This window comes from Quercus suber, unplaced genomic scaffold, assembly GCF_002906115.3.
Source record: "Quercus suber isolate HL8 unplaced genomic scaffold, Cork oak 2.0 scaffold_253, whole genome shotgun sequence".
NCBI lineage: Eukaryota > Viridiplantae > Streptophyta > Magnoliopsida > Fagales > Fagaceae > Quercus > Quercus suber.
The window spans coordinates 856,194-867,783 of record NW_027069709.1 but is presented as its reverse complement, the minus strand read 5'-3'; positions in this window follow the sequence as shown (position 1 = coordinate 867,783).

The following is an 11,590-nucleotide window of genomic DNA, read 5'->3' as shown; positions in this document are numbered from 1 at the left end:
CGAACCACGATCCAACCACACGGTTCTGAGAACCGTGATCAAACCGCTTCTCACCATTCCCTACTTTCCTTTGAATCTAAATCTAAAAAAAAATAAAAAAAGCTTTAAATTCTGCTCCTTTTAGAGTAAATCACGCAGCTCCCTTGAGAGTACTTACACGCTTACAGCCATTGTTGAAGGCTAAAGCTTCAACCACCGTGAGATGCTATCAGACTTGAGATCGCACTGCCATCTTCCTATTCTTCTTCTCTGTTTCACTCGCACTCCCTCTCTATGTTTTTGACGATGCTGTTTCTTCATTTTTCCCTTCGGAGTCTTCTTCTGTTTTTGGTAAATGAAGTCCTCCTTTTGCTGTAGCTTTACTGTCAACCGCCAACATTTGGTTTACTGTCAACCACTTCTTCTTTTTTTTAACAAGTCAAACAACTGTCAACCACTTCTAGTTCTAGGCTCTAGCTTTCGTAGTTATCCTATAAGTTTTTTTTTTTTTTTTAATTCAAAAATGGTGGACTATTCAAATGGGCTTGGGCATAAACAAAAATTGTTTGGGTTGTTGAATGGGCTTAGCCATGGGCAGATATTAATTTATCTCTTTACCATTTTATTGGGTCTCATAAAATAAAAATAAAAATTATTAGGTACTTAAATGAGCTTTGTCATGGCTTAAGAGCTCTAACAAAAATTTTAAATATATATATATATATATAGATATATATATATATATATAATTATTTATCTTTATTTTTAGATAAATTTTCAATTTTTACTAATTTAATATATTTATTTATATTTTAAATAATTATTAAATTAATTATAACGTTATCACAGTTCGACCTCAGTCCAACCTCAAAATCCTTGAACCTCTCCCTCTTACGGTTCATTGAACAGTCCAGATTTAAAAACATTGAATGTGACTAGTGCTTTTTAGGGGTATTACAAATGTTACAAGAGCAAGCCTAATATTGACTGTCACCAAAATTATTGTTAAGCTTTCTTTGACCATGCTAAGGTCATATACTACATTCTTTCCAATAAGTATGAGTAATGAGTTCCATGTACTCATGTCATTATCTTTGTGAACAATGGCGAAGCTAAGGGGCCAGGGCCCCTAGCTTTTTGAATTTTCCAATATAATATGTAACAAAATTAAAAATTGAATAAAAACGTATTCATCAGCCACCCTCGAGGGTTTGCTCTCTCAAAATTTAGAATAGACTCCACAGAATTATTGAACTTATCTGTAGGGTCAGTTTTTGTTGCCCAAGCCCAAAGGATATGGGTTCAAGGCCCAACGAACCCAGAACAATGAATTTGTAGAGAGTGGATCGAAGGTTTAGGCGCTCGCCGGCGTGCATGAAGCACGAACTACTTTCCTTTTATTGAAAAATACTAAGAACAGTTTACAATTGGGGGATGCTCCTCGGCTCATGGCCGAGGAGGTTTTTTCTTCCCCTTTTTCATTCCCCCCCCCCTTTTACATTTTGCTCACATTTCTTATATATCCCTCTCTTCCTCCTCTTGTTGATCATCTATTGGCCTCCCTCCTGGCCGTCCGTCCCATCAGAGGCCATATCCATGCTCCAGTGGTTCGCCCTGATCGATGTTGCTCTGTCAAGGGGTTACATCCCCATTAATGCGGCCAGAAGGGTTAGGTGAGCGTATTCAATGTCGAGGTGACAGTCCGCCCAGGGCTTGCCCCTTCTTCGTACTTCTGTTGCCAACGCGTGGCACTGGGTCCTCTCCTCCTCGGATATTCCAGGAGTCCTTTAGTGGGGTGGTCCTCGTGTTTTTCCGAGGTTTTGGACGCCCGAGGACAGGGTCATCCTCGGGCCCATCATTCATCCTCGGCGTGGGCCATTTGGGCCTGGCTTGGAGTGGGCCAAGGCTACCCGATTTTCTGGCCCCACAATAGCCCCTCAAAATCTTGCTGCACTCATCCTCGGGCGGGGAGAAGGATTTTGACATCCTCGGCCTTACCCCCACCCCCCCGCGTCAGTACTGGGGTCTATTCACCTGCCCAAGGCATGTCGCTGACGTTTCGGAGCACGTAACGTGCCCATCATTAAATTCAGGCGACTCTGTGCTCCCTACGTCTAATGAGGCGTTACCTATCCAACGGTGGAGGTTCGTCTCGCATTTATGGGCGGGAAAACCCGCATGGTTCCTCGATTTGGGTATAAATACCCGTACGAACCGCTTCTTCCTGTTTCCCATTTGTGATCAAGAATTCTTGTGCGCCCCTCCTGAGTTCAGCCACACTCTCACTAACACCTCCAGCACAAAAAGCCTGTCCGAGGAGCCCCTCCTCTTTTCAGTAAGTCGCTCTATCCTTCTCTGAGCTCTCTCTCTACTCTTCTTCTTTTCGCCTGTTCTTTCTTAGTTCTTTTAAGTGTCAACGGGGGGTAGGTTTAAGAAATACGTCGATACTGAGGAGGCGATGGAGAAATTCATCACCGACTACCGAATCCCGGCAATGTAGGTCTGAGATATTGTGAGGACGGGGATTGGCGCATACACAGACAGGAGGGCGAGGTGGTAATTCCCATTGTCGCCTTCCTTGAAGGGGGATGACGATCCCATGGGGCTGGTGATAAGGATTACCTCACGCACTTTCAGTGGCCCCCACACAGTGTGGGATAAACGTCTTTAGGATTCTGGGCTGTGTGGAGCCCTGAACAAGAAGATGGGGCTGAGGTTGACCCCCACGACGTGAACTGGTGTTACAACCTTCAACATCTAAAGGCAAGTCGTATTACCTGAAGACGAGAGATGACAGGGTGCGGCTCATTCAGTGCCTCCCCGAGTCCAGCAAGGGGTTCAACGAGGATTTTCTCATCGTGTCAGGGGAGTGGCACGATGGCCTTCACTGCCCAACAACAGAGGGAATACCAGGTGGGGCAGGGGAAACAGGAGGGGTTTCAAGTTCTCGTCTTTTTTCTTCCCTTTTTTTTTTTACTAACGCGGTGGTGCTTTCCGTTTGCAGACCCGCACGGTTTGAGCGTCACTTCCATTTGGTCAACCGGGAAGATTTGTAGAAGGCGCTGAGGGCGTCGGTGTATATAAACGAGGATGACAATCAGGTTAGGGCCGCCCACATAATTTTGGAGTATAAACTACCTAGAATCATTCCCGGTTCCGAAGCACGTCATCCGAGCCGGCGATCCTCGGCTTCAGAGGATTACTGTGAGGAGAGGATTTTCGTTCCCTGAGGAGCCCTCCGACCAGGAAGCTGTACACTAGCCGTCCCTCCTCTTCCAACCGTTCGCGAAGCCGCGAGGAAACTCCAGAGGGGGAAGGGGACGCGTTTGGACGTTTTCGCTCAACTTGATCAGTCCGAGGACCCTCCGGGGATTGGGTGATCCCAATTTTAACCGAAGCAGGCCCTTTGCTTCAGAAGCCCCTCCTCGGCCAACAATGGGTTACAAGAGGAAGCCCACCACAACTTGCTGGACTGATTGAGGGCCAGCCAGGGGAGTCCCAACAGAAACTTCCCACTCACTTCGAAGACTAGGTCGACTTCCGCTCAGCAGAAGCTCCCTCCTTCTCCTTCTCAGACGCGCTCGCCCTTTGGGTCCGTGCCTGCTGGCCTCAAGAAGAAGAAGGATAGGGGTAAAAGGCCTGTGGAGGATAAGACGGTCCTCGCAGGAGAGGACCCTACTCTGCGGCCGTCCAAGCAGCTTAAAATAGGTGACAAGAGCCAGGAGAGGCAGGTCGCCGACACCACCTCTTCCGAGGCCCAAGCCTGGCTCCCAGCCCCGATGCTCCGTGGGGAGCCCTTGAGGGATAACGCCTCCCTCAGGGACTTCAATGAGGGCGAAGGTGCACGTGTGGCCGATGCGCTGGAGAGGAGCCTACTACTCCCAGCAGATATGGCTGAGCTTAACTCTTTGACGAGCGAGCAGGTCTTCCTCAGCCTCAAGCGATATGTGGGGATAGTAAGGGCTACAACCTCGACTCTTCTCCTACTCTTTTCTTCTATTGGGCTTATAGCACGTTGGTTATTCTGGCAGGATGTCCAAGCTATCTTTATGTTGGAGAGGGCGGTAAACGACCAGAAGGAGGCCCTCAAACGGGAGCGTGATTGGCGCTACCAGGCCACCGGGCTCTGAAGAATTCCGAGGCTGACCTCGCCAAGGCCGAGAGGATTTGAAGCAGTGACCAGGGAGCGGGATAGTGCCCTGTCTGGTCTTGAGGGTGCCCAGAACCAGGCCAATGAGCAGACGAGGCGCCTGGGCGAGGCAGAGGAGCAATTGCGAATTACGAGGGATCTGATCGCTGATCTACAGACTAAGGTGACAAAGGCCGAGGTGGTCCAGAGGGAGGCAGAATGGGCCAGAGACCAGGCTCGGTGGGCTAAGGACGAGGCTATATATATATATATATATCTATATATATATATATATATTTAAAATTTTTGTTAGAGCTCTTAAGCCATGACAAAGCTCATTTAAGTACCTAATAATTTTTATTTTTATTTTATGAGACCCAATAAAATGGTAAAGAGATAAATTAATATCTGCCCATGGCTAAGCCCATTCAACAACCCAAACAATTTTTGTTTATGCCCAAGCCCATTTGAATAGTCCACCATTTTTGAATTAAAAAAAAAAAAAAAACCTATAGGATAACTACGAAAGCTAGAGCCTAGAACTAGAAGTGGTTGACAGTTGTTTGACTTGTTAAAAAAAAGAAGAAGTGGTTGACAGTAAACCAAATGTTGGCGGTTGACAGTAAAGCTACAGCAAAAGGAGGACTTCATTTACCAAAAACAGAAGAAGACTCCGAAGGGAAAAATGAAGAAACAGCATCGTCAAAAACATAGAGAGGGAGTGCGAGTGAAACAGAGAAGAAGAATAGGAAGATGGCAGTGCGATCTCAAGTCTGATAGCATCTCACGGTGGTTGAAGCTTTAGCCTTCAACAATGGCTGTAAGCGTGTAAGTACTCTCAAGGGAGCTGCGTGATTTACTCTAAAAGGAGCAGAATTTAAAGCTTTTTTTATTTTTTTTTAGATTTAGATTCAAAGGAAAGTAGGGAATGGTGAGAAGCGGTTTGATCACGGTTCTCAGAACCGTGTGGTTGGATCGTGGTTCGAACGGTTTCCAACTTTTTTGGCATAGACTAGTTCTTAAGACTAAAAGAATCGTGCTTGTGAGAGGTTCACAGTTAACCCGATTGAACCGTACGGTCCGGTCCGAGTTTAAAAACTTTGGTCACATTTACCCTTATACACTAAAAGGACTAATCAAATTGCAATTGGAATTCCAAATCCTTGTAATTGTTTGTAAACTTAAAATTCACCTAATAAACACCCATGTGGGATTTGAATTATACTTACACAACTCATATTCAGTGGTGAAGCTAGTAATATTTTTTAAGGGGACTGAGCTAAGCTGTATAAAGTTCTTAAGTATTCAAATTTCATGATTAAAAAATTACATTATTACACAAACTATTTTCAACTCAGCAAAGTTTTGTCATCACATTAAAATAATTTACAATTGATTATGAACTAATTTTTTTAAAAAAATATATTTGCAAGGTGTAATACCCTGATTTGATTTTATGATCATCACCATCATCATCATTATCAATATAGAGTTGAGGTACTATATGTGTGTGCATAGTAGGATGGGAGTAGACAATTTTGTTGTATTACAAAATAGGTGAGAAGGTTAAAGTTTTAGTACATACAATTTAAAGCGGTAGTTAAAATAATAAATAAATAAATAGAAGAGAAAAATGTTTTATAGGCCTCTTGGAGACTAAAGATAAAAGTTTAAGTGGGTTTTAAACTACAGCCCACTACCCCACTAAGCCCATATCTCTAATGCGTCAAATATAAGGTAGATGAAGAGATAAATTAGGGTTTTTCATAGAAAGAGATTCATCACTAAGAAGGCTAGGAGGTGTATTCTTTCCTTGGAGTTAATTAAAGAGGCAACCAAAGAATTTCAGGTATGATTTCTCATTTGTTAGAATCAAAGAATTAAAAAGTTAGAACCTTATCATGGAATCGGTAGTGATTGGTAGATTGTTTAAAACGGGATTGTTTACACTATAAATCTTAATTCGTGTAGATGATTTTACATTCTTCATTGGGTTATATACATATTAATTCCTAGATTGCAAATCCTAATTCATGGAAAACATGGCTTTTACGTTCCTGGTGGTTATATAGATTAGATTGGCTTAACGGTTTTTTTTTTTTTTTTTTTTTTTTTTTTTTTTTTTTTTTTTTTTTTTTTTTTTTTTTTTTTTTTTTTTTTTTTTTTTTTTTTTTTTTTTTTTTTTTTTTTTTTTTACTTTGGGATTATAAAGCCACGGATTACATTTAAGAACAAAGCCACTATGTGCATTCTAGTACAAGCCATAAATTGAAAAAGGTTATGTATATGGCTTTACTTCTTCTTTTGGTCATATGTATATTAAATCGTAGGTGGCCACTGTGAGTATTTTAGAACAAAGCCATGGATTACGAAACTCAATTCATTTATATAGCTTTACGTTTTCATTGGTTTATACATAGACTAAATTTTAGATTTGGCCACCGTGTATGTCCATGAACAAGTCATGGATCAAATCTTTAGTCATAAGGTTTTCACCTTTTCAATTGTGGTTATATATATTAGGTGGCTTTAACTTTTGGGGTTATGTATATTAACTTAAATCCTAAAGTATTAGCTGCTGCCTCTAAGTTTTGATAAATGCAAGGAAACATTATTGGTTAGAAAAACTTTATTTTAGTGTTAAATGTGTATTAGCTCAGCAAAGTATAATCTTAGTGTGTCAGTTTTATAATTCGATAAGCCATATATTTTGTGGGAGATATTAAGTATTTCTCATGGTTGATTATAGGTCCTATTTAAGGGTGTATTGAGACTTTTGTTTCGACTGGACTTTTAGAGTGATTCAAGTATTGTAAGTAATTATGCATAATATGCACAATTTTGTTCATTAGGTTCTTAGATGTCAAAGGTTTTCAAAAGTTATGTTTTAAGCTTACGTTTACTAAAGTTTATCAAAAGCATTTTTACATCATTGAAAGAGAAACTTCGACCTTTAAATCATGTTTTAAAAAGAAACTTTGAATTCTAAATAACATTTTGGACGTCCGAATCTCATTTAGAAGATAAGTTCCAAACTAAACTATTTTCATAAAATAATTGAGTTTCAAAGTAACTTTTCTAAAAAAGTTCTTGTTCTTTAAATTTTTTAAAACCAAGTGATTTCAAAGTCATATTCCTATTCTCCAAATGGTATTTAAAATGTTTCTTTTAGCAAATTGAATTTTCAATTTACTCAAGAATTGTAAAATATTTATATAATTCCTCGGTTCCTATTTGTTCCCTAAAGGAGTCAAACATCCTTCGATTCTGTTTCAATTCAATATTGTGATATTCGATATGTCTCTATATCTGAAATAATTGTAATATTAAGAAAATGATTCTGTTTTGTATATATGTTGTTTTGTGATATGTGACTCAAAATGAGTGTTTTAGAATTGATTAGATATATGTGTAAATCTGCTCATAGGATTGTATGTGAGAGTATGTGTTGATCCCTCACCAGCAGAGGTTAGCAGTTGGTATCTGCTCACAAGATTTTATGTGAGAATGTGTGATGTGTATATGTGGGTTAAATAAAACATGAATTACAAAATAAAGGTAACTAAAATTCTATAAGTCTTCAAGTAATACTGAAGTCACCTACAACTTCCACGCTTTACCTTGCACCTTACAAAGCGATCCAAAGGTTCTATATTCCCAACTACAGTTTAATCTAAAAATAGTAATTGATGGGATGAGCCAAACATCTAGTAAGTAATTATATAGAATACACAACAGGATAGAGTCAAGAAAGCTTGATTTCACAATTTCACTCAAAATATCTGATATAGTTTTCCAAACATATAAATAACCACTTAATTCATATATAATCAAATCTCAAAGTCATTCGAAAACACATACAGATCAAACCACAGTGTTACATATACACATCACATATTCTCATATACAATCCTGTGAGTGGATACAAATATCTAATCCCTGCTGGTGAGGAATCAACACATATTCTCACATACAATCCTGTGAGCGGATTTACACATATATCTGATCAATTATAAAAGACTCATTTTGAGTCACATATCACAAAACAACATATATACAAAATAGAATAATTTTCTTAATATTACAATTATTCTAGATATAGAGACATATAGAACATCATACTATTGAATTGAAACAGAATTGAAGGATGCTTGACTCCTTTAGGGAAAAAATAGGAACTGATGAATTATATAAATATTTTACAATTCTTGAGTAAATCTGAAAATTCAATTTGCTAAAAGAAACATTTTAAATACCATTTGGAGAATAGGAATATGACTTTGAAATCACTTGGTTTTAAAAAATTTAAAGAACCTTTTTAGAAAACTTACTTTGAAACTCAATTATTTTATGAAAATAGTTTAGTTTAGAACTTATCTTTTAAATGAGATTCGGATGTCCAAAACGTTATTTAGAATTCAAAGTTTCTTTTTAAAACATTATTTAAAGGTCGAAGTTTTTCTTTCAATGATGTAAAAATGCTTTTGATGATAAACTTTAGTAAATGTAAGCTTAAAACATAACTTTTGAAAACCTTGACATCTAAGAACCTAATGAACAAAATTGTGCATATTATGCATAATTACTTACAACACTTGAATCACTCTAAAAGTCTAGTTGAAACACCCGCCAAAAGTCTCTATACACCCTTAAATAGGACCTATAATCAACCATGAGAATTACTTAATATCTCCCACAAAATATATGGCTTATCGAATTATACAAATTAACACACTAAGATTATACTTTGCTGAACTAATACACTTTTAACACTAAAATAAAGTTTTTCTAACCAATAATGTTTCCTTGCATTTATCAAAACTTAGAGGCAGCAGCTAATACTTAAGGATTTAAGTTAATATACATAACCTCAAAAGTTAAAGCCACCTAATATATATAATCACAATTGAAAAGGTGAAAACCTCATGACTAAAGATTTGATCCATGACTTGTTCATGGATATACACGGTGGCCAAATCTAAAATTTAGTCTATATATAAACCAATGAAAACGTAAAGCTATATAAATGAATTGAGTTTCGTGATCCATGGATTTGTTTTAAAATACTCACAGTGGTTCCCTACGATTTAATATACATATAACCAAAAGGAGAAGTAAAGCCATATACATAACCTATTTCAATTTACGGCTTGTACTAGAATGCACGCAGTGGCTTTGTTCTTAAATGTAATCCGTGGCTTTATAATCCCAAAGTAAAAAAAACGTTAAGCCAATCTAATCTATATAACCACCAGGAACGTAAAAGCCACGTTTTCCCTGAATTAGGATTTGGAATCTAGGAATTAATATGTATATAACCCAATGAAGAACGTAAAATCATCTACACGAATTAAGATTTATAGTGTAAACAATCCCCTTTTAAACAATCTACCCATCACTTCCGATTCCATGATAAGATTCTAACTTTTTAATTCTTTGATTCTAATAAATGAGAAATCATACCTGGAATTCTTTGGTTGTCTCTTTAATTAACTCCAAGGAAAGAATACACCTCCTAGCCTCCTTAGTGATGAATCTCTTTCTATGAAAAACCCTAATTTATCTCTTCATCTACCTTATATTTGACACATTAGAGATATGGACTTAGTAGGGTAGTGGGTTGTAGTTTAAAACCCACTTAAACTTATCTCTTTAGTCTCCAAGAGGCCCATAAAACATCTTTCTCTTTTATTTATTTATTTAATTATTATTTTAATTACCGCACAAAATTGTATGCACTAAAACTTTAATCTTCTCACCTATTTTGTAATACCACAAAATTGTCTACTCTCATCCTACTATGCACACACACATATAGTACATCAACTCTATATTGATAATGACTATGATGGTGATGGTTATAAAATCAAATCGGGATATTACACTCTTCCCCCCTTAAAATAAGTTTAGTCCTCTAAACTTGACGTACCTTAGTCCTTGAATAAAGAGAGATATTAGCCCACCAAATTAGCATCACTAAAACTCAGTACTGGCCATTGTGGTGCCCTAATTTGATTGATTGTGTGATGTGTGTGATGAATCTCACATCGGGTATTTACTGGGTAAATCTGAGCTTTATTAACAACTACAAGACGCCTCAATTGTGATTAGTCATTTTGAGGTATAGCGCAGATGTAGCTAGCACTTTTCCTTGGGCCATTACATATGAAATCAGAGCCGGCTTGGTAACCCCATGTGGGCTCGGAGACACTACCCCACAAAGTGGCCCTAACGAGGACGTTAGAGATTTAAGTGGGGGAGATTGTGATGCCCCAATTTGATTGATTGTGTGATGTGTGTGGATGTGTGATGAGTCCCACATCAGGTATTTACTAGGTAGATCTAAGCTTTATTAACAACTATAAAAAGTTTCAATTGTGACTAGTCATTTTGAAATATAGCGCCGATGTGGCTAGCGCTTTTCCTTGGGCCGTTACATAAGGCCTCAGATGTTTAAATTTCCTAATTAAATTAATTATAATAAACAACTCCATAACAATGGCTTAAGTTAAGTGGTCAAACACTACTATTAAGTATTAATTAAACAAAAAATAATAAATATTACTATTATCAAATTTAAGCCAAAAAATAAAATAATAAGTCTAAAGTACTAATACTACAACTTTAATAAAATTATACAATTTAACAATAAGTTAATAAAATAAGCATAAAAATGAACTACTTCACTCCATCCAAGATTCAAAACGTGTAAGAGCACTCACTGGCCACTGCATAATAGAAAAAGTTCTATATTTTACACTATTTGGCCTAAAACAATCACGAAACAGGCTTTGATTATTTACAAACTCCGTCCAAGATTCAAGTGTGTATATTTACAAACTTTTTATAGTGATTGTATATTTACTGTAACTATGTATTTAATATTTTATTGTTTTTTCTCTCATCTCCTCATCATACCTTCTCTCATTCTCTCTCTTCCCCAAACTCTCTTCTTTTTTCCTTCTCCATCTTCATCTCCATCTCCCTCACTCACTCTCTCTTCCTCTAAATTCCTCTAAACAAGACAAAGTCGGTCAACTAGCCACCACCGTATAGCCACCAAACCAAAGCCAAAAATTCCAACAAAATCACCAAGTTCCCAAACCCAAGAGAGAACCCAAAGTTAAGAGATTTTGGTGGTGGCTTGTGGTGGTCGATTGGCTGAATACATGGTGTTCAGCCATGGTGGTCTAGGCTAGGTGGAGTTTGGGTTTAGAGAGCTTGAGAGAGAAAAGGTTTGACTTATTTAGGTTTCGGCCTTCGTGGTGGTTATGTGAGCTTCAGCCATGGATATGCAGGTTTGGCTTTGTGATAGTGAAGATAGAAGAGAGCTGAGAGATGAGAGAGATCATTTTATTTTTTTAAGGAAAAGATGAGAGAGAACTTGAAAAGAGAAGAGAAATAGTTATAAAAATACTAGTTTTATCACACTGCTTTGTGCGTGCAATGAGGCTTGTTTTTTGGTCTAGTGTATGTGAGATT